The following is an 18,989-nucleotide window of genomic DNA, read 5'->3' on the forward strand; positions in this document are numbered from 1 at the left end:
GGTATAACAGCATAATCCTGTCTGCTGAAATGAGGAATGATATCACAAACATTATGTTTCTATTTTATGAAAGAATAAACTTTAACCATATACAAACTCTTAAAAGTGGCAAGAGGGGCAGGGAGGGGAGCGCTGCAGGGTTGATTTCTGTAAGAAGCTGCTAGAAGCTTTGCCTATGTCTGATAGAGCCAATACCAGCCCAGCTCCAAGACAGACCCACTGCTGGCCAAGGCCGAGCCCATCAGCGACGGTGGTAGTGCCTCTGGGATAACATATTTAAGAAGGGTGAAAAAAACATTATATGGCAGCTGTAAGGGAGGAGTATGAAACTGTGAGAGAAACAACTATGCAGACATCAGGGTCAGGGAAGAAGGAGAGGCAGGTGCTGCTCCAGGCACCAGAGTAGAGAATCCTCTGTAGCCCATGAAGACCACCATGGTGATGTAGATTGTCTCCCTGCAGAGCATGGAGGGCCACAGTGGAGCAGATATCCACACTGCAGCCCATGGATGACCCCACACCAGAGAAGTTGGACATGCCCTGAAGGAAACTGCACCCCATGGAGAGCCCATGCCAGAGCAGAATCCTGGCAGGAGCTGCAGCTCATGGAGAGCAGCCCACACAGAAGCGGGTTTTCTGGTAGGACTGGCCCATGGGGGACCCACGCTGGAGCAGTCCATTCCTGAAGGACTGCGCCCCGTGGAAAGGATCCATGCTGGAGCAGTTCGTGAAGAACTGCAGCCAGTGGGAAGGATCCATATTGGAGAAGTACATGAAGGACTGTATCCCACGGGAGGACTCTATGCTGGAGCAGCAGAACAGCATGAAGAGGAAGGTGAGGCAGAGACAAAGTGATATGAACTGACTGCAACCGACATTCCCCATCCTCTGTGCCGCTCAAGTGGAGGAGGTAGAAGAGTCAGGAGTGAAGTTGAGCCTGGGAAGAAAAGGGAATGGGGAGAAGGTGGTTTTAGTTTTGTTCTTGTTTCTCACTGTCCTAATTTGTTACAAGTAATTGGCAATAAAATAATATCCCCAAGTTGAGTCTGTTTTTCCTGTGAGATTAATTGTGGTTTGATCTCCCTGTCCTTATTTTGATCCACAAGCTTTTTTGTCGTATTTTCTCCCCCTGTCCTGTTGATGGAAGGGGAGTGATAGACTGGCTTGGTGGGCACCTGCTGGCAAGTCAGCGTCGGCTCACCACAACCATTTTGATACCAATAAAAACTACAAGTTCCAAAAATACAAACATTCCTATTAAAAAGACATTAAGAGTTTTTCATTCTTTAAAAAAAATAAATGAAACCTATACAATACAGCGTGTATTCTGGGTACAGCCTTATAGGCTGTAGTTTCTGCTTTTTCAAGATAAAATTATAACTCTGTTCATAGGCCCAATCTTTTTTAACATTCATAATTTACTCGTGGACAACAAGCATCTCCTACAACAAAAATATAGACAAACATCTCTACATTTTGCCATATTTTCAAACATGATTTATAAGGAATCCTTGAACCTAGCTGTGAAATTTGTATCTCCAACTATTTTCTTGCTTGTTATACGCACAGTATCATAATATACTTGTTAAGCATAGTTTAGTAGCCTGAGTTTCATAGAAGATTAGAAATTCCCTGGTTCAAAAGATTTCCAAAACAAAATTTTAAAGGTTAGCACAAGAGTTTGCCATTCCACACGATGAATATATTTTTTAATTTTTTTAATTTGCTCAAATTAAGGAAGGATGTTTGGTAGCACAGGGATGTGAGGGAGAAGGGAGAGGCTCTCAGGAAATTTCTTGCCTTTCTCTGCAGGTAGTTTTGCAAAAATTTTGACCACCACACTTTTACAGACAGATAGCAGAATGTTCAACAGATGTTTTAAACTAATCACTATTGTTAAATGCATGATCAATCACTGGTTACATTTAGAGAACTCAGGATCTTAGGATTTTGCTTAGGAAGTTAGTTGAAGCGGGACTTAAATATTCTTTACATGCTCAGGGAATGGAAATCTGACAGATTTTTCAGAAAAGTATTTACAGCTCATTGAGTACTTGAGCCTATCCCCATGCTCAAAACAGGGACTTTTTACTTCTGGCTACCTTGACTGCTTTGAAACATGATCAATTTTTTTCTGAACAGATAACAAGAAGTAGGAAGCTGCCACTAATATTAGCCATGTTGATATTTTATTAGAGAGAGGCTGTGGAAAATTAAATAAATATAACTTTGCTACACCCTCCACAGATTGACCCCATCTGTTTATCAAGTGCCTCCTTCTTCATTCCTTTCCTACATAGGAAGGTCACCCATTTTGTAACCCCTGCCCTCTTTCCACCCTGCCTATTAATTCAGGAAATACTTCATGTAATGATACCTTGATTTTAGGTTTCTGCTTTCATTATTGTGTGGAATTTGTGTTAACATTTCTCTGAGGTATTAAAATCTTCAGGATATGATTATAGCTACTGATCTTCTCATCATTTCCTATGACACTCACAGCACTTAAGTAACTTAACTAAACTTGCAAAGTCTCTGAAGGCTAATAAACATTTTCTCATTTTTAGGATTTATTTTTTTACACTGTTTTAAATTGCTAGAGATCATAAAAGATAACCCTTCATCCTCCATATCATCATGACCTTTCTCAATGAGAACTGCCATAAAAGAAAACACTGCAGCATTTCAAATCTTTATGACAGTGTCTGGCTGACTGTTCTTTCAACAGCTTGCTGGTTTCCTAATGATCCTTCTTTCTGTTTTATTTCTTCAAACCCATTTATTTTCACGTCAGTATTATCTGCCAAGGACATACACCCTCTCTCAGTACAATGTGCCTCCTCTCAAAAACTGAACAAAACGAAATGGTGAGATTTATTAAAATTACTTCTTACAATAAATATATTGATATGTATATATGCACTTCTCTTGGTAACTGTCAGGGAAACACCCAAAGTTATTGCCAAATATTACTGCCCAAGGAATTCAGATGTTCAACCACTTAAGAACAACATATGTTATATTCCCTTCACAGCAGAGAAATTCAAGATGGACTTCATATTCTCATCTAATAGTTGCAGTCAATGGTGGGAAACATCAGGCCTACTAAACTGAATCTACAGTTCACAAAAGGAATGCATCTCTGAATTGGAAATTCAGTACAATACCTAGCCAAGCCTGGGATATTTTGAAGGAAATCATTAGTTTGCTAAGAAACAATCTAGTAATGTTATCATTAACTGTCTTTAAGGACATAAGTAAGGTCAGGTTTATAGGAGGAAATAACCTCTTTCATTAGACCAATTGACACAGTTAGAGAAAACAGACATACAAGCTCTTCTTCAAATCCTGAAAATTTGCATGCTCGAAAGCATTTATATTTTTTCCAACTACATCAGCTGGTTTATTAAAATTTATTACCTTTCCCAAGACGAGATGAAGCATAGGTCAAAGACTGATAACAACTCAAAAGACAGCATTGTATAGTTATGGAACTGTTGCCTGCATAAATTATTTTTCTCTATATATGCATATTTTTCAACCAGCTTCCTGAACTATATTCCTGCAATCACTTATGCCTCTGTTCAACATTCAACACAGAAGTAATGTCAACAATGGCAAAAGCAGGGAAAATAAATGTTTTTGCATTAGAAATGCTACTATTACCTTAATGAAAGAAGATTCTTTCTAATTCTTCTCCTCTGTATCTGTGGGAAGAGAAGGTTCCTTTCTATGACTGCATAATTATTTTGTAATAGATACCAAAATGAGGCCCTGATTTCCTTTGGAGTTTCTAACATTACTCTAAAGTGAACCCTAAAAATAAAAATTTACATAGAAATAAAATATTTTCAAATGTAAAAATAAAAGAAAAACAAAAAACGAAAACTAATATAATGATTCCTCAACCAGGGAGAACATACAATTGTAATGGGTGAAAGAAATAGATATGCAAATTACACATACGTAACTTGGATGCCATTTACTTTGAAAGTCTAACCTCTAATTTTCAAAAACAGTCCATTTAATTAAGGGATGTTATTGTTATACTCCTCATTAGATCCACACTCCTGAAATAATGGCTCTTCAGAACCTCATCTGTTAAACTGAGGTTCCTATTTGACTTCCTGTTTTTCAGAACTATTTGGTCTATTAGCTGTTCGCAAAAATACCTCATCCGTTTTGGCAAGGTGGGCTCCTCTTTATAGGCATATACGAAATTTCAGCAGCTAATTTTAATCTTTCTTTTTTCTTTCGCCTGATGAATTCCTCCAATAAATAGTACTAGCAACAGTAACAAGAGGATGTTTTAAAATATGAAACAAAGCCTTTATTTTAGAATAAAGTGGCAGGTCCATGTTTAACTTTAACATACTGCTAGTTACAAAAAACTACATACAAGCTTTTCAAGGGTGTACTAATCATTAAAACTTTGCCTTCCTTATGTTTCTGTGTCCTGTATTTCTTCCTTTCTTAATTTTTTGTCCTACCGTTTCTCTTCTGAGAAAATTCAGAAATTATGTCTGTGAGAACTTTGACTGGGATAATTTTGATCTTGAGTTTTATTCCAATATGATGCAAAAAATGAAAAAAAAAATTCTTATACATAATCTCAACAATTTGATTTCAAAACATAAGAGTTTCATTTCCAACATTTCTTGCAGTAAAACTCATCCCAAAATAAAAATGTTTCTTCTTTACTTCCTTTCTAGTCAGTTCAACATAAAATATGTGTAAACATTCTGGTATATTTTCTCATGAGAATTTTAGTACAGGAGCATAATTTCTCCATGCTCTCCTAAAAGCCAGGTTCAAAATGTATCAAGAGCTTCATGAATCTCCTGACTTCCCCACTTGTGAAAGGGAAGTCTGTGTTCATTATGGTAGGATACTCCTTTTCAGGGGTTATGGGCTCTTGAAAAGAACTCATGACCAAACTACAATCTGATTGAGATAAATACTGACAAAGAAATGCAGTTCAATGTTTTGATTAAGTGATTTGAAACAAAACATTTTGCATCAATTCACAAGTTGTATTTTTCAGGCTGATATCAAATTGACTGAAAAGAAATATTTTCTAACAAGTCTCGCAGTGGGAAGTTGCAATTTGCTTACCATTTGTGTATGTGCATATGCAGAAGCTTCCTTCTCCACCAAAATATATTCCTGACCACCTGCAATACAGAAACTATAAATTAGATAGTGTAACATTAAAATGCCGGCAACAGCAATATGAATTCACAAAAAATCACCTGTCATTGGTGCAGAATCCTCCGGTGTGTAACATTTCCAACAGATTTTCCCTTCCCACTACTGAATCGTCACCTAAAAAAGAAATTAAGTTACCATGAGTCAAAGCCAGCAAAGTGAGCTTACATGTACAACAGCATATGCACATCACATTTATTTGGTCTCACTGAGTCTTACGTAAGATAATGAAACAAAGAGATCCTAGCACTCTAAAGCATTAATAATGAAAGCATTTCATTTCAACCAACTTACTCATTATGTGACAAGCAGTAGATGCCCAAAATAGTATTTCAGAGGTGTCTTTTTTTTTTTTTTAATTCTGTGTCATGAGCAAGATAACACAAGTCATCATTACCTATTTAGTACATACGAAAGCAAGAAAAGACACCTGGAAATTTAATAAACCAAAAGATACATCATTGCCGGGGTGGGGGAAACCAACACCAAAACTATTAATTTTTGCATTGGTTTTCATATTAATTACTTTCTTCATTGTCAGTGCAGATTTAGCTGTACTGCAAATTTATCTTTCCATCCTCATAATCTCCAATTGTAGCCGAACTTACAAACTCTTAAAAACTATGTCTTCGTAGTAATTTCTGGCTGAGTTTCTGGGACTCAATTTTAGAGGCTGATCTCGAATTCCCACACCTACAGTAGCTCAGATACAAGTAAAATGATAACATGAAGATAAATCATCCACTTTATTTTAGCAATTAGAGGGGGGTTTGCTATTTTTAAATTTTCCATGGAGGAGTTATTACTTTGTGATCTAAACTACCAAGGCAAATCTCTACTCTTACACGTACCCATATAACCCCAATGGTGTCAGTGCCTGTAAACCCACAAGAGAAGTCTGTTCTTTTTTAATTTATTAGGAAAAACTATAGAACAGTTGATCTGTAGGACTAACACAGGTAGACCTTGAGTTCCTATTTCTAGGAAGAAATAGCAGACAGAGAGCCTACACCATAGAAACCTTCTGAAGAGGACAAGAGCCAGTGTTAGAGTATTCATTAAGCAAGGGAAGTATAGTGGGACACACAAACGAAGAATTCAACATCCTGATGAGTAGGTGAAGACCTTATCCAAATGATCAAAAGCCAATAGCAAATATCCAGACACCAAAAGTGTTTGTGAAGTGTGAAGTACCATCTGAAGAATGCTATCCCATTCCCTTGAAAATGTGTTATACTATCATGAGTCTAATCAAAATTTATAGTTCATATTGGATTAATCTAACATTTACATTTTTATTCTCTGATTTCCAGTAGAGACTTACATTAGCAGAAATAACAATTCATCGCTTACGGTGGAAAGCTGAGCTGTAAGACTAGAGGGATCTTCTGCTATTCTGTATGTAAATATTTTGAAATTTCAATTAATGATGCACATCGTTGCAAGTGTTGTACACCTTGGCAGCCTCTTAAGTAACAATTCATGCTTATCCTGTACTTACAAGAATATTTCATTAGCATCTTTTCATGTTCCTGTAAAATTTTTAATTATGGATTACCGCCTGAAAAATAAGATTTTCCTTCTTCTGAATGGAGATATTTATAGCCTCAATCTGATAACATACATCATTTTGTCTCAGTTTAAGTTCTAGTCACCAGTCTTGCAACCCCTCATCACATGAAAAAAGGAATTAAGGTACACTCAAAGTAAAACCATATACATTAAAACATGGCCTATAGTGAGACACTATAGAATTTCTAAGGAACAATTTCTCACATTCTTTTGGGAGTTGAATATGAACTGAATAGTGGTGTTTAGGAAAATTCCCAAAATCAAAGAGATATATAAACTATAATTCAGAGTTTCCTCCAGTCTATTTTTCTCTTTGATTCCAAAGGCCAGTGCCAACATAGAATCATTTAGGTTGGAAAAGACCCTTGGGATCATGGAGTCCAACCATCAACCCCACTGTTGTGGTTTAGCCTCAGACGGCAACTGGGGGGCTGGGGGAATTATTAAGAAATTCTGAGAGACGGTGTCCAATGTACGGACAGGACAGCAAAACCACATAAACACCCCAAAATAGCCATCTGAACAGTGATGTTATCATATCATGAACAGATATCGCACAGGACAGCAGAATGATAATCCTCATCCCTCTTCCAGACATGGTAAACAGCATCGCAGGGAGTACATAAGCCATATAGGAATTTATGTAACACAGCCATGAGAACAAACCAAGCAACATGATGACCAGTGACTATTTACCTAATAAAATAAATGCATACAAAAAAAAAAAAACCAAAACCGTTTTTTCCACGTTCTAGTTGGATTCTGTCGTTATCTCAACCCTTCGAGCCCCACGTTGGGCGCCAAAAAGGACTGTCGTGGTTTAGCCTCAGACGGCAACAAAGAACCACGTGCTGCTCGCTCGGGCCTTGCTAATACAGGAACAATCAGAAGAAAAGGCAAGACTCTTGGGTTGGGACAAAGGCAGTTTAACAGGACAGCAAAGGGAACAGGCAAACAACAGCACGGATAGGGGAATATACAAACGCGATTACGGAACCGCCGCTCCCCGCCGCTCGCCGACCGGCCGGACCGGGGACGCCCCAGCCCGCTTTTAAGCAGCAACTTCCTGCCCCCTCCCCCGGCAGCTCAGGGTGGGCGTGGCTCACATGGCAGGGAATACCAGGAAAAATTAACCCTATCCCCGCCGGAACCAGGACACCCACTTACAAAGTTCTCCCCTACACCATATCCCCTAACACCACATCCCCTAACACCACATCTAAATGACTAAACCCTAACCCTAACCCTAAACACATTCAGGGATGGTGAATCCACCACATCCCTGGGCAGCCTATTCCAGTGTCTGACTCATTCTTTCTGTGAAATTTTTTTTCCTAATTTCCAGTCTAAACCTACCCTGCTGCAGCTTAAAGCCATTCCCTCTTGTTCTATCGCTAATTACCTGTAAGAGGAGATGAGCACCAACCTCTCTACAATGTCCTTCTAAGTAGCTGTAGAGAGTGATGAGGTCTCCCCTCAGCCTCCTCTTCCTCAAACTAAACAGTCCCAGCTCCTTCAATCGCTCCTCATAAGATTTATTCTCCAGGCCCTTCACCAGCTTCGTTGTCCTCCCCTGCACTCGCTCCAGCACCTCAATATCTCTCCCATATTGAGGTGCCCAGAACTGGACACAATACTCAAGGTGTGTCCTCACCAGTGCTGAGTACAGGGGGACGATCACCTCCCTCCTTCTGCTGGTCACACTATTTCTAATACAAGCCAGGATGCCATTGGCCCTCTTGGCCACCTGGGCACACTGCTGGCTCATGTTCAGCTGCTTGTCAATTAGAACCCCCAGGTCCTTTTCTGCCAGGCAGCTCTCCAGCCACACTGCCCCAAGCCTGTAGCGATGCATGGGGTTGTTGTGGCCCAAGTGCAGGACCTGGAATGCTCCTCGATAACAGACTGCACCGCTTTCTAGCATGATTCACCAACTGCATTAGTAAGTCGGCCTTACTAATATTTCACTCTTACAGTTGCAGCTATGTTTCTTTCTCATTTCCTTAGAGAGAGAGTAAAGGCCTTTTCCCAGATTTTCCAGATGATTTTTGCATAATCCATCTCAGAATACCACTAAAATAGAACCTTTTTTCCTTTCAAGGGCAGAAGAAGAAAAAGAGGTTTTTGCATGTTTTCTGCACATGAAGGGGAATTTGTGCTCTGCCTCTACCTCTAAACGAATTAATATGAATTGCTCTAAGTCCTGAAAAATAAACAGGTCTACATTTTTTAAGTTGTCTAATACTGATGCCCAGGCAGTTTACTTGAGGCACCAAAAGATCCTGCTGTGTTCATAGCATAAACAGCTGAAGAAAGCCTGTGAGGTCTACAAAAGATCCTATTCTAAAAGATACAAGGGAAGGCAGAGGCAATCCATCATGCCCCACAGCTTTGAAGACTTGATAATATTTGACACTGAGATTACGACACTGCAAGGGGATATTATCAAACGTTTGGAAGAGTGTGATTTACCACAGCCCTCACAGCATCCCCACCCACCGCCCATTTGCACTACTTAGCTGCATCTCACGACATCTCTGATCATAAGTCATGAGTGAGTCAAATAAAAGCTCTGGAGACATCGAACACGCTGAGATTAGAGACACTAGAAGCCGCTGTGATGTACCAAATATTTAGTATTGCATATTTGACTGATTGTGAAACTTTGTTCACTTACAGCCAAGTTTCTGTTGCATTTCCTTCTCCTCAAGGTTTATGTCCTTATTTGCATGTTGATGCGCTTTGAGTCAGAGCAGAGACTCACGAAGCAGATATGGAATTACAGCCCTTTTAAAATGAGACTATGAAGTGCACTGTACACCTGCTTGTATAATCTGTAAGGATAATGCTGCAGACTATACTCAGAATAAGACTGATTGTGTTTACATATTAAATATTCTTTGAACATGACAATGTGATAATACAAAGGGCAGTTCAAGCTCTTTCCAATCTCATTCTCCCCTTCTCAGTAAGAATCATGAAACTCAGATATGGCCCTTCAATGGGTTATGTACACCTTATCTGAATATTCAAAGCACTCTGCCAAAGACAAATTTAAGAGGCCAGGTGGCACTTCATGAAGAGAAATGACATAAAATGTAGCTGAATAAAAAAGGTCTTGACAAGATTATATGTCATGTGGGAGTATATTAGATACATGGCAAGGATGAGAAAATGGGATGTTAGTAAAGCTTTTTTTCCTGTTTTCCTCTGTAGGATAAATTCTGAAGGCGTATCAAGGCATTTGATTTCTGCTTTTCAAAGGTAGAAGCATTGCGGGGGTGGGGGAGGGGGGGAAAGGTGGATTATCTCTTGGGTAACTGTAAAAATGGCTTCCAAAACAAATGGGTTGCCTCAAATGCCAATCTGATAAATACACTGAAATTACTTTTTAGTTTAAACTTTTCAATGCTAATTTATTCCCCTTTCTCCTCTCACAGATCAATTGCGTGTCTCATTTTTCTCTGCTATTTAATTAGATTTGGGCTTCTCAGCCTGCACAGAAGAAAAAGCAAGATAGCTAAACTGGTCTGGCAGAACAGAAGAGGCATTCAGTACAGCTGTGTCAGAGTCTGGAGCTTCATTCCTTGTCAGATTTTCTTTCTGTGTACTTGTACAGACTGAGAGGTTGCCCTCTAAATGCTAAATTAGCTCTAGTAGAAGACAGAGCTGACTGCAGCCATAGCAGAACAAGAGTTCCCAAGTTTTTTTTAAATGGAAGTTTCTATTTGTAGAGGGGAGAATATTTTCTTGGGATTCTTACAATATTGGAAATAACAACAAAATGTAGTATAGCCTTTTGGAGGTACAAAAATCTTTTTTAAAGGACAACGCTTCAAAACACCATAAGAATATGGTGATGGATAAATCTTTCCAGACAGTAAAAAGATATTATTTTCAAAGATAAATCTGCAGGAATACTTAACCTGTAGTCGCTTTTGATGAAAAATATTAACAACATCATAGTTTTTTTGGCGCTGTGATGGAAAAGAAGACTGATTCAGAAGATAAGAAGTACAATGAGAATTGCCAGAGCTTTTACAAAGAATTCAGAAAGAGTAAAGATTTCTGAGCTTCTGGGAAATAAGAAGTCACCCAGAAAACACAGTCTTAGGAGACATTTACTATTCACTTTGAAATGACCCACCCATATAATGCAGCCAATAGCAGCTCACATTAATCAACAGATAAGCACTTATTTTTCAATCATATCAGGAAAACAATTCTACCACTGAATATCAGGTCCATAAAATTCTCAGATATTGGTTTTGGTTTCTGTCAATAAGATCTTAAACAAGAAAAACTTGTTCCATATGCCTAGGAAATAACCGCCTTTTAAGTTTTCTGATGAATGCTTTTATCACGTTACAAGTAAACTAAGTTCAATTTCAGCCCCAGAAGAGAAAAGTTCTGCTCATTTAGGTGCTTGGAGCTGTCAAGAAGGTAGATTAGGTGGAGCACACAAAATGAATTTTTGAAGGCATCACCAGCCAAGGACAAATGTTAGTCATTAGAAAAGCCTACAGCCTGGTTCAAAGAATCACGTTAGACTTTCTCTGCTGACAGCCTCATTGGCTGGTGGCAAAGATAAGTTGCTCACAAAAGAAGAAATCATAGCCTAACCATGAAGCAACACCAGTAATTCAAAAATTCTCTGATGGCCTTAATGGGAGGCCACATCCTTAATACAAGTTTCCAAGTATGATCTTAGTGGCAAGAATTTTGTGGACTGCAAGAGACTGAATCCAAGAGTTTCATTTTCTTTACCTGTGTGGTCAAGGTGCTCTTATCTTGCCTTAGCACTGTTTGAGCAAATTGATAGAGATCAGTCCCTCTAGACATACAAATCTTGGATGGCTTCTAGAGATGTTTCTAGTAAGTTTTCCACTGAGTGTGCTGGAAGAGATGCACCAAGGACCACCTCTATAAATACGTTGACATACTAAGCCATCTAATTAATTCACTGCAGAAAACTGTTATTTGACAAAGGCCCTGTTGGGATAGCTGCTTCAGGCTGTGTAACTTTCAAAACAACAGCTTTTGTACATTTTCTGCAACTGTATGTACCTTTTGCTGCTTGTGATTCATACATACATCAAATACGATGCCTAAAAGGCTTTTCTGTTGACATTGCCAACTTGATTAATCAAGTCTTGTTGATTTTTCAAGTTCTGCCTTGGAAAAAAAAAAATCAAGTTTAATTTTTCAATTATGGATGCTTGCTCTCTAAATGTCACAGCAACAACTTCTTCACACTCTCAGCAAGCCATCACTTTAGAACACACTGCAAACTTTGATTTGAAGAGCTCTATATATGTTGGGGTTTTTTCTCCATTTTTCAGATTTTTTCGCCATTTACAACTTTGTACCATGATCGAGAAATTCCTTCTGGATCCTCTGCAGTGGAGTTCATATAGTATTGCCATTGCTGGCAACAGGCCACAGACATTATACTGGGTTTTCTGGTCCTTAGGACCGAGATTTGTCAGGCTTGCTTTGTCTGAAATTGCTTTAACCTGTCTGCCACTTTGTTCTAGTTTGTTTAGATGTAGCAGATTTTTTTCTAATGAACAGGTGGCTAAACCTAATTTATTTTACTTTTTGTTAATCTCTGTATGGTATAACAATAATTTTATAAAGACAGTAATAGCAAGTAGTTATTCTGTGCAGAATTAAATATTTATGACACTGAGATAATGATGGAGTGCAGAGGAGTATGTGCCTGGTATGGCAGCAGGGGCCTTGAACTGGGGATACGTGATGCACTCTAAAGGGGTTATGGGCACAGGGTGACAAGAAAATGGGCACAGTCTGGCACGGGAAATCTAGAAACTGGAAGGCTAAAAACAACTTGGCAATGATCAGTTAAAGAAATGCAGACATGAAGCTGGGCAAAAGGAGTTTTAGGGGTAACAAAGAGAAGAAAAATCAGCTATCTAACATATATAAAAAACACCATATAGAAAAAATTCAGATATAATGTGAACTTGCAGACCAGAGACCAAAGAGCAAGGTCTAGCGTTTGTTAGCAAGTAAATGAATAAGATCCCAATTGGATCCAAGAGTAAGGAAGAAGAAACTATCATTGTGATCATACTCCTCCCAACAAAAGGTTGGGGATGCTGGCAACTGACCATACACCTCACACACAAACCAGAATTAAATCATTCATCTTCGGATCCAGAAGATTGGTAGAGTGACCACACTACCAGCACAAAATAAGCAAACAAACAAAACTGGTGACACCTTATCTGAAGTCCTGGGTCTAGTTCTGGACTCCTCAGTACAAGAGGCACATGGACCGAGAGACAGGACTGAGTCTGTCAAAGGAGCATGAAGATGATGGAGGGGCTAGAGCATCTCTCCTGACAGGAAAGGCTGAGAGAGCTGGGACTGTTCAGCCTAGAGAAGGCTCAGGAGGATCTAATCAATGTGTACAAATACCTCATAAAGGTAGTAAAGAATACAGAGACAGAACCCTCTCAGTGGTGCACACTGACAGGACAAGAGACAACAGGAACAAATTGAAATACAGATAATTGCACTCAAAGAAAAGAAAAGACTTCTTCACAATGAGGGAGGGGAAACACTGGTACAGGTTACTCAGAGAGGTTGAGTATTCTTCATCCTTGGAGATATGCAAAATCCAACTGGACAAGGCCCTGAGCAACCTGCTGTAGTTCACACTGGTGACTAGGTGATCTTCAGGGGTGTTTTACTACCTCAGCCATCCCATGATTCTGTAATTCTGTATGAATTTATGATGCTATGAAAAGGAGTAGTGTGTGTAAAAATTTTAACTTTTTTCCTTCATACTACTTTTTTTTTTTTACTTTTTTAAGAGTTACATCTGGACTAATAGTAATTCATTGATGAAAATGTTAGGATTTCAAAACACTAACAATAAATTAGTTTACATATAGAATCATAGAATGGGTTGAGTTGGAAGGGACCTTAAAGATCATCTGGTTCTAAAGCCCCTGCCATGGGCAGGGACACTTCCCACTAGACCAGGTTGTTGTGTTTCCGTTGTGTCCGTAACAAGATTTTGAGCATAACACTCTCTATACTCAAAAAAGTACTATCAATAGATACTGAAGTGCTTACGTTGTGTATGTGTAGTGTAGTCAATAACTAGGCAGTGTTTTCACTCAGATATCTCATCTTGTCAGGGACTGTACATATCACTTCTTCACTTCTATAGAGTGATTAAATCTTCTTTTAAAAGAGCTATGTTTTATTTTGTTGAATGTCAGCCCAGTCACATAGACTGTTCCAGCTCTAATACAATTTGACTAGCCAGCAGAGAGATTTTAGGAAGTTTGATACCCTTGTTCACAACTAAGAGCAATCACTGTGGTTCTCAGGTTACAGCAGGGGCTGGAGCACCCTTTATAAGGTTTCAGCTGCACATGCAGTAGCCACAGCTTTCAGAGTGCTTGGGATTTTTTGTGGGAGGTTTTTTTGTTTGTTTGGGGGAGTTTCTTAGTTTTGTTTTACTGGGCATGAAACAAGTTAGTTTCCACTTTGTATTTTATGGCGTTTTTTTGTTGCTAACTTTCTCTAATAGCAGTAATACTGTCCTAGTCTGGAAAACACAAGTGTCGATTATTATGAAGCAGCTCTGAGTCGCTCTGATTGTTGCCTTTAGCCAGAACGGTGGATGACACCGAAAGATCTCATAGGATTCTCAATGACAGAGTAAATACAGAAGAAAATGAGAACTTGTTAGTACTACAGAAAGAACAGAGAGATCTCACCGAACAAGAAAAATAAAGCAAACATTTCCAAAGCCTCAGAAAGAGAGGCAATTTTAATTAAAAATATGGCACCCCATTGAATAGAATTCAAAGGTGTCCACCCCATTTCTTTTTCAGATTTACACAGAAAACAGATGGAATTTGTAGCACAGTAGATATCAGAAGGCTGTGGTTACAGATGGAAATCTCATAACAGATCTTAGATATGAAGAGCTCTCTATGACAAGGTCTGGTCAACGGGTATTTTGTTGTGAACTAACATTAGCCTCAAAGTGATCATCATATATCATTCCCATGCAATACTGACTAATGTAACTCCCTTGGCAGAAAAAATAAGATACAAGGTCAATGAGGATGAAAGAAGAGCTGCAAAGACTTATATATCTTGGAAACAAACAGTTTGGAATTGTTCCATTACTAAGCTCAACTGAACTGATCATAATTGGTAATTTCTGATTCAAAGAGTAATGTCATCATTTTGTCAGCCTTTGCTTGTATTGATGATTCCAAATTTAGATACGTCTGTAAACAAGGAACATAAAAATCAGGGAATTATTTATCGGCGTCAGAGCTTTTTCTTTTAATGTTTCATGCATGTTATTTAGATTACAATTCACACTTTCTATTCAGCAGCGAAATGGATATCTTTCTCTATATATACCCATATAAATGTACAAAACACATACTACAGCTTGTAGAAGAAATATGCTTCTGTGTAACTTAGCACTGATTCTAAACTCAGTGCTTCAGTCAGCAACCAAATACCAAAAAATCTGTCTAACAAAGGAGAAATTGCAACATTTTCCTGGGGTTAAGTGGGCCAGGACCAATCTGGTTTTAAATGCCGCAAGGAGATAAAAGTTGGTGCTTATATTGTCATGGAAGTAAAAGCAGCTGCAGTGGAAAATACAGGTAGAATATATGAGACAGAGAGATTAATCTGGGTGTACAGTGTTGGAGTGTTGCTGATGAGTCTTCTGAGAATAAAATCAACATTCATGCAGAAGCAATTTCTGACTCCGTCAGTCAGTCAGTTTCACCCTGGATAAAGCTAAGCAGTGTTCAGAATACTTGCTACTTCTGTCAAAAAAAACCTGTTGAAACTCAGAACTCATTCATGCTTTTAGTGAAATATTACATGAGTACAGCTACGAGAAGAAAAAGGCAAAGATATCAGCTTTGGTTTCTTTCACTATCGGCATTTTTGTCACATCTCATCAAAAGGAGAACAATGTCTTTGCTCCCCTATCCTTCTGTTATAGCTGTCGTGCTGGCTCTCCACGATGAGGGTCATACTCTGATCGATCAATAGCTGTTACTGCTGCTCCTAACTGCAGAAATAGTATATCACATCACCTGTCTTCCTGGTAATTAAAGTGTATCCTGCTTGTGACATTTATACTACAGATTAAAAGATAATGTAAGAAGAAAACACTTTTGTTAACCTGCAACTTCTTTTCTCTCTTCAGTGTGGGAATTATCCCTAATTCAACCGTTTTACATACAATATAACAAGAGTAATTAAGCTTTAAGAAAACTAAGAGTCAACTGACATGACAACTGGTGGACCACATACTGAGCAACGAGCGCCCCTAGAGCTGGCCAAATGGAAAGAGATCCAGCGCAGTATCTCTTTTCCCAGATTTCTCTGACTTAAGCCCCTGAATTAAGCAACTTGCACCATTGAAGCTATTGCCTACAGAAGTAAATGTCCAGGGCTGTTCTTCGGCATCTAAGTAACTAATATAAAACAGCCCACATAGAATCATAGAATCATAGAATCATAGAATTGTTGAGGTTGGAAGGGAACTTTAAGATCATCGAGTCCAACCTTTAGTCTACCCTGACAAGAGCCACTTCTAAACCATGTCCCTCAGTGCCCCATCTACCCTTTTTTTAAACACGTCCAGGGATGGTGAATCCACCACCTCCCTGGGCAGCCTATTCCAATGTTTAATAACCCTTTCAGTGAAAAAATGTCTCCTAATATCTAATCTAAACCTCCCCTGACGTAACTTGAACCCGTTCCCCCTCGTCCTATCACTTGTCACCAGGGAGAAGAGGTCAGCCCCCATCTCTCTACAACCTCCTTTCAGGTAGTTGCAGAGGGTGATAAGGTCTCCCCTCAGCCTCCTCTTTTCCAGGCTAAACAACCCCAGCTCCCTCAGTTGTTCTTCATAAGGTTTCATACTAATAAATGTCTAAACCCTTCAAAATAAGATGACCTCAGTAAACAGACTATTTCAAATGGCCCCCAGTCTTTTTGAATACTGGAAACTGGTATATTTAACAGTATAAGCAGTAGAGATTAAAGTGTATAGGAACATTACCTGGCATTTCTTCACTGACACAGTTAATTACAATAAGAACTATTGATTACTTTGAGAAGATAGATACCTAACTGAGCTGATTGGGTGTAACACAATAGCCCAGGGCTTAGAGCAGGAAAGCTGGGTTCTAGACTGCATAAATATTTTTTTTTGCTATTTCAAAGGGGATAGCCTTTCCTCTTTCTATTGATGGTAGTCCCTAATGCCATAAAGAATACAAATTCTGAGGCTAGGAGAACTTAGCTTTAACCTACACTTTTCACACTGGTGAAAAGTGATGAATTTATGTATGCCAAGCTATCTATGTCATATAGACAGCACAGAAACCCATTAGTTTCGACCCTTTTTAAGATATATGCAGAGAATAACATGAATTATAGGAAAGATTCAGTTCTGTACCTTAATTTGGAGAATCTCAGAGTTCTTTAAAGCCAGTGAAAATCAGTAATTGAAACTGAAAAGTTGGCTTTAAATTTCTGTTACGATGTAATGAGACTGCACTGTAATATTAGGTACGCTTCAGCTTCTATGTGTGCACATTGTGAACCAGACACTTTCAGACACGTGGGGTAATCTGAACTGAATATTCTTGCATGCTTGGTCCCCAAATGCTTTCTGAAAATAAGGATCATTAGGAGACAAATTACTTTTTCCTCCCTTCCTAATCCTTCCTGTAGACTTATTGAGCTCAACGTGTCTTAAAATAGCCAGACTAAAAGATAACAACAAATAAAATCAAAACCCCCACAGATCCATGACCTGTTTACACTTTACACCTATGGAAGTCCTTCCATAGCTAATGTGCTTGATACATTTCATGTTCTAGCCATGAAGCACTAACCCTTTCTCACCTCACTCCAGAGGTGTCAGCATTCTCAAAAAGTTGGTAGATCCTCAAGGTCCTTGATCAATTACCAACCCATGCTGAAAGCTTTTGACATTGCATTTCTTCAGATGACTAAAATCTGCTTTTGGAGCACTCTGAGAACTACTTATATAGTGAAAAGTATTACACAAGATTCTTCACCATGTCAAGTGAGCACTGTAATCACTGAACTCATGAAAAAAAGGGGAGACGCTCTTCCCAGGGGCATATTTTGAGCACACCTTGGTACAATCCTCAAGTCTCTAGACTCCCTTTAAAAGGGATTCAAAGTGGTAAGTCCCAGTTGGAAACAGGCCCCTCTGGCAGTCTCAGAAAATGTTCTTAATTCCTTGGAAATTAAGAAAATTATTTCAACAACAAGCATTTCCTCTCTGCTTTCCTGTGGCTAATTAGGAAGCGTCTCATTGGGTGAAGTGAGGCTCCCACGCTTATGCATCTAATTCCTGAGATCTTCTCAGGCAGGGGTGCAATGTACCTAAAAGCCAGGTTTTGCTTTTAGGTACATCCAGGAAACTTTTTGCTAAATTTCTCTGGGGATCTTAACCTTAATGCCTGCAGCTGCCTGCTTCATGACACGTCTTTGTGGAGACTCTCTGGATGTCAGCACAACTTGCTCCCAGACAGCCTGGCAAACCACAGCTTCAGAGAGAAGGTCCATCCTGTGCCTCTTCAGGTTTGCAGTACCAAGTTCATAACAAGTGTTCCCAGAAGAAAAAGTAATGGTTCTCATTCTATGTTGCTTATTACAGGCTGAAAACAAAATGAAAATACCAAACCGTTTTAGTAGAGTGGAGTACAAGCCACGGACTGCTTCAATCTGGGAGCACACTTGAAATATCCATTTGCAGTGGACAAAATGAAAATTTCTGATGCAGTATCAACTGATATAATTAAGAACAATTTGTAGCACTTTCCAATATTTCATTCACAGCTGAGCTTTACTGAGTTTTCTTAACTATTCAAAAAAATTAATGAAAGCCTGAATGAATGCAAAAAAGCACAAGCATTCCCTATCAGATGATTACTAACACTGTGACAGATATATTAAGCAGAGTTAATTACTGCTTCTAATCCAAAAGACAGGATTATTTTTTTTTGTGCATATGTTTGTACATACAATGATTACCATGTATAAGAAAGAGGATACAAGGGAATAACAGATTTCTTCCCTTTGGGAACATTTGTGAGTCATATGACAATAAAAAGGAGTTCTTTGCACATGTACATGAAAAT

At 38.8% G+C, this 18,989-nt stretch overlaps 1 long non-coding RNA gene across 1 annotated transcript; it reads right to left on the minus strand.

The window, feature by feature from the left end:
• Positions 1-807: 807 nt before the first annotated feature.
• On the minus strand, positions 808-5,174 carry LOC141737929 (uncharacterized). The gene is made up of 3 exons (XR_012585275.1): positions 5,116-5,174; positions 3,667-3,707; positions 808-937 (listed from the first exon to the last, which is right to left on the minus strand). It is a non-coding gene; the product is annotated as an uncharacterized LOC141737929 (long non-coding RNA).
• Between the last annotated feature and the right edge of the window lie 13,815 nt (positions 5,175-18,989).

The sequence above is a fragment of the Larus michahellis genome, chromosome 1, assembly GCF_964199755.1.
Source record: "Larus michahellis chromosome 1, bLarMic1.1, whole genome shotgun sequence".
Lineage (NCBI taxonomy): Eukaryota > Metazoa > Chordata > Aves > Charadriiformes > Laridae > Larus > Larus michahellis.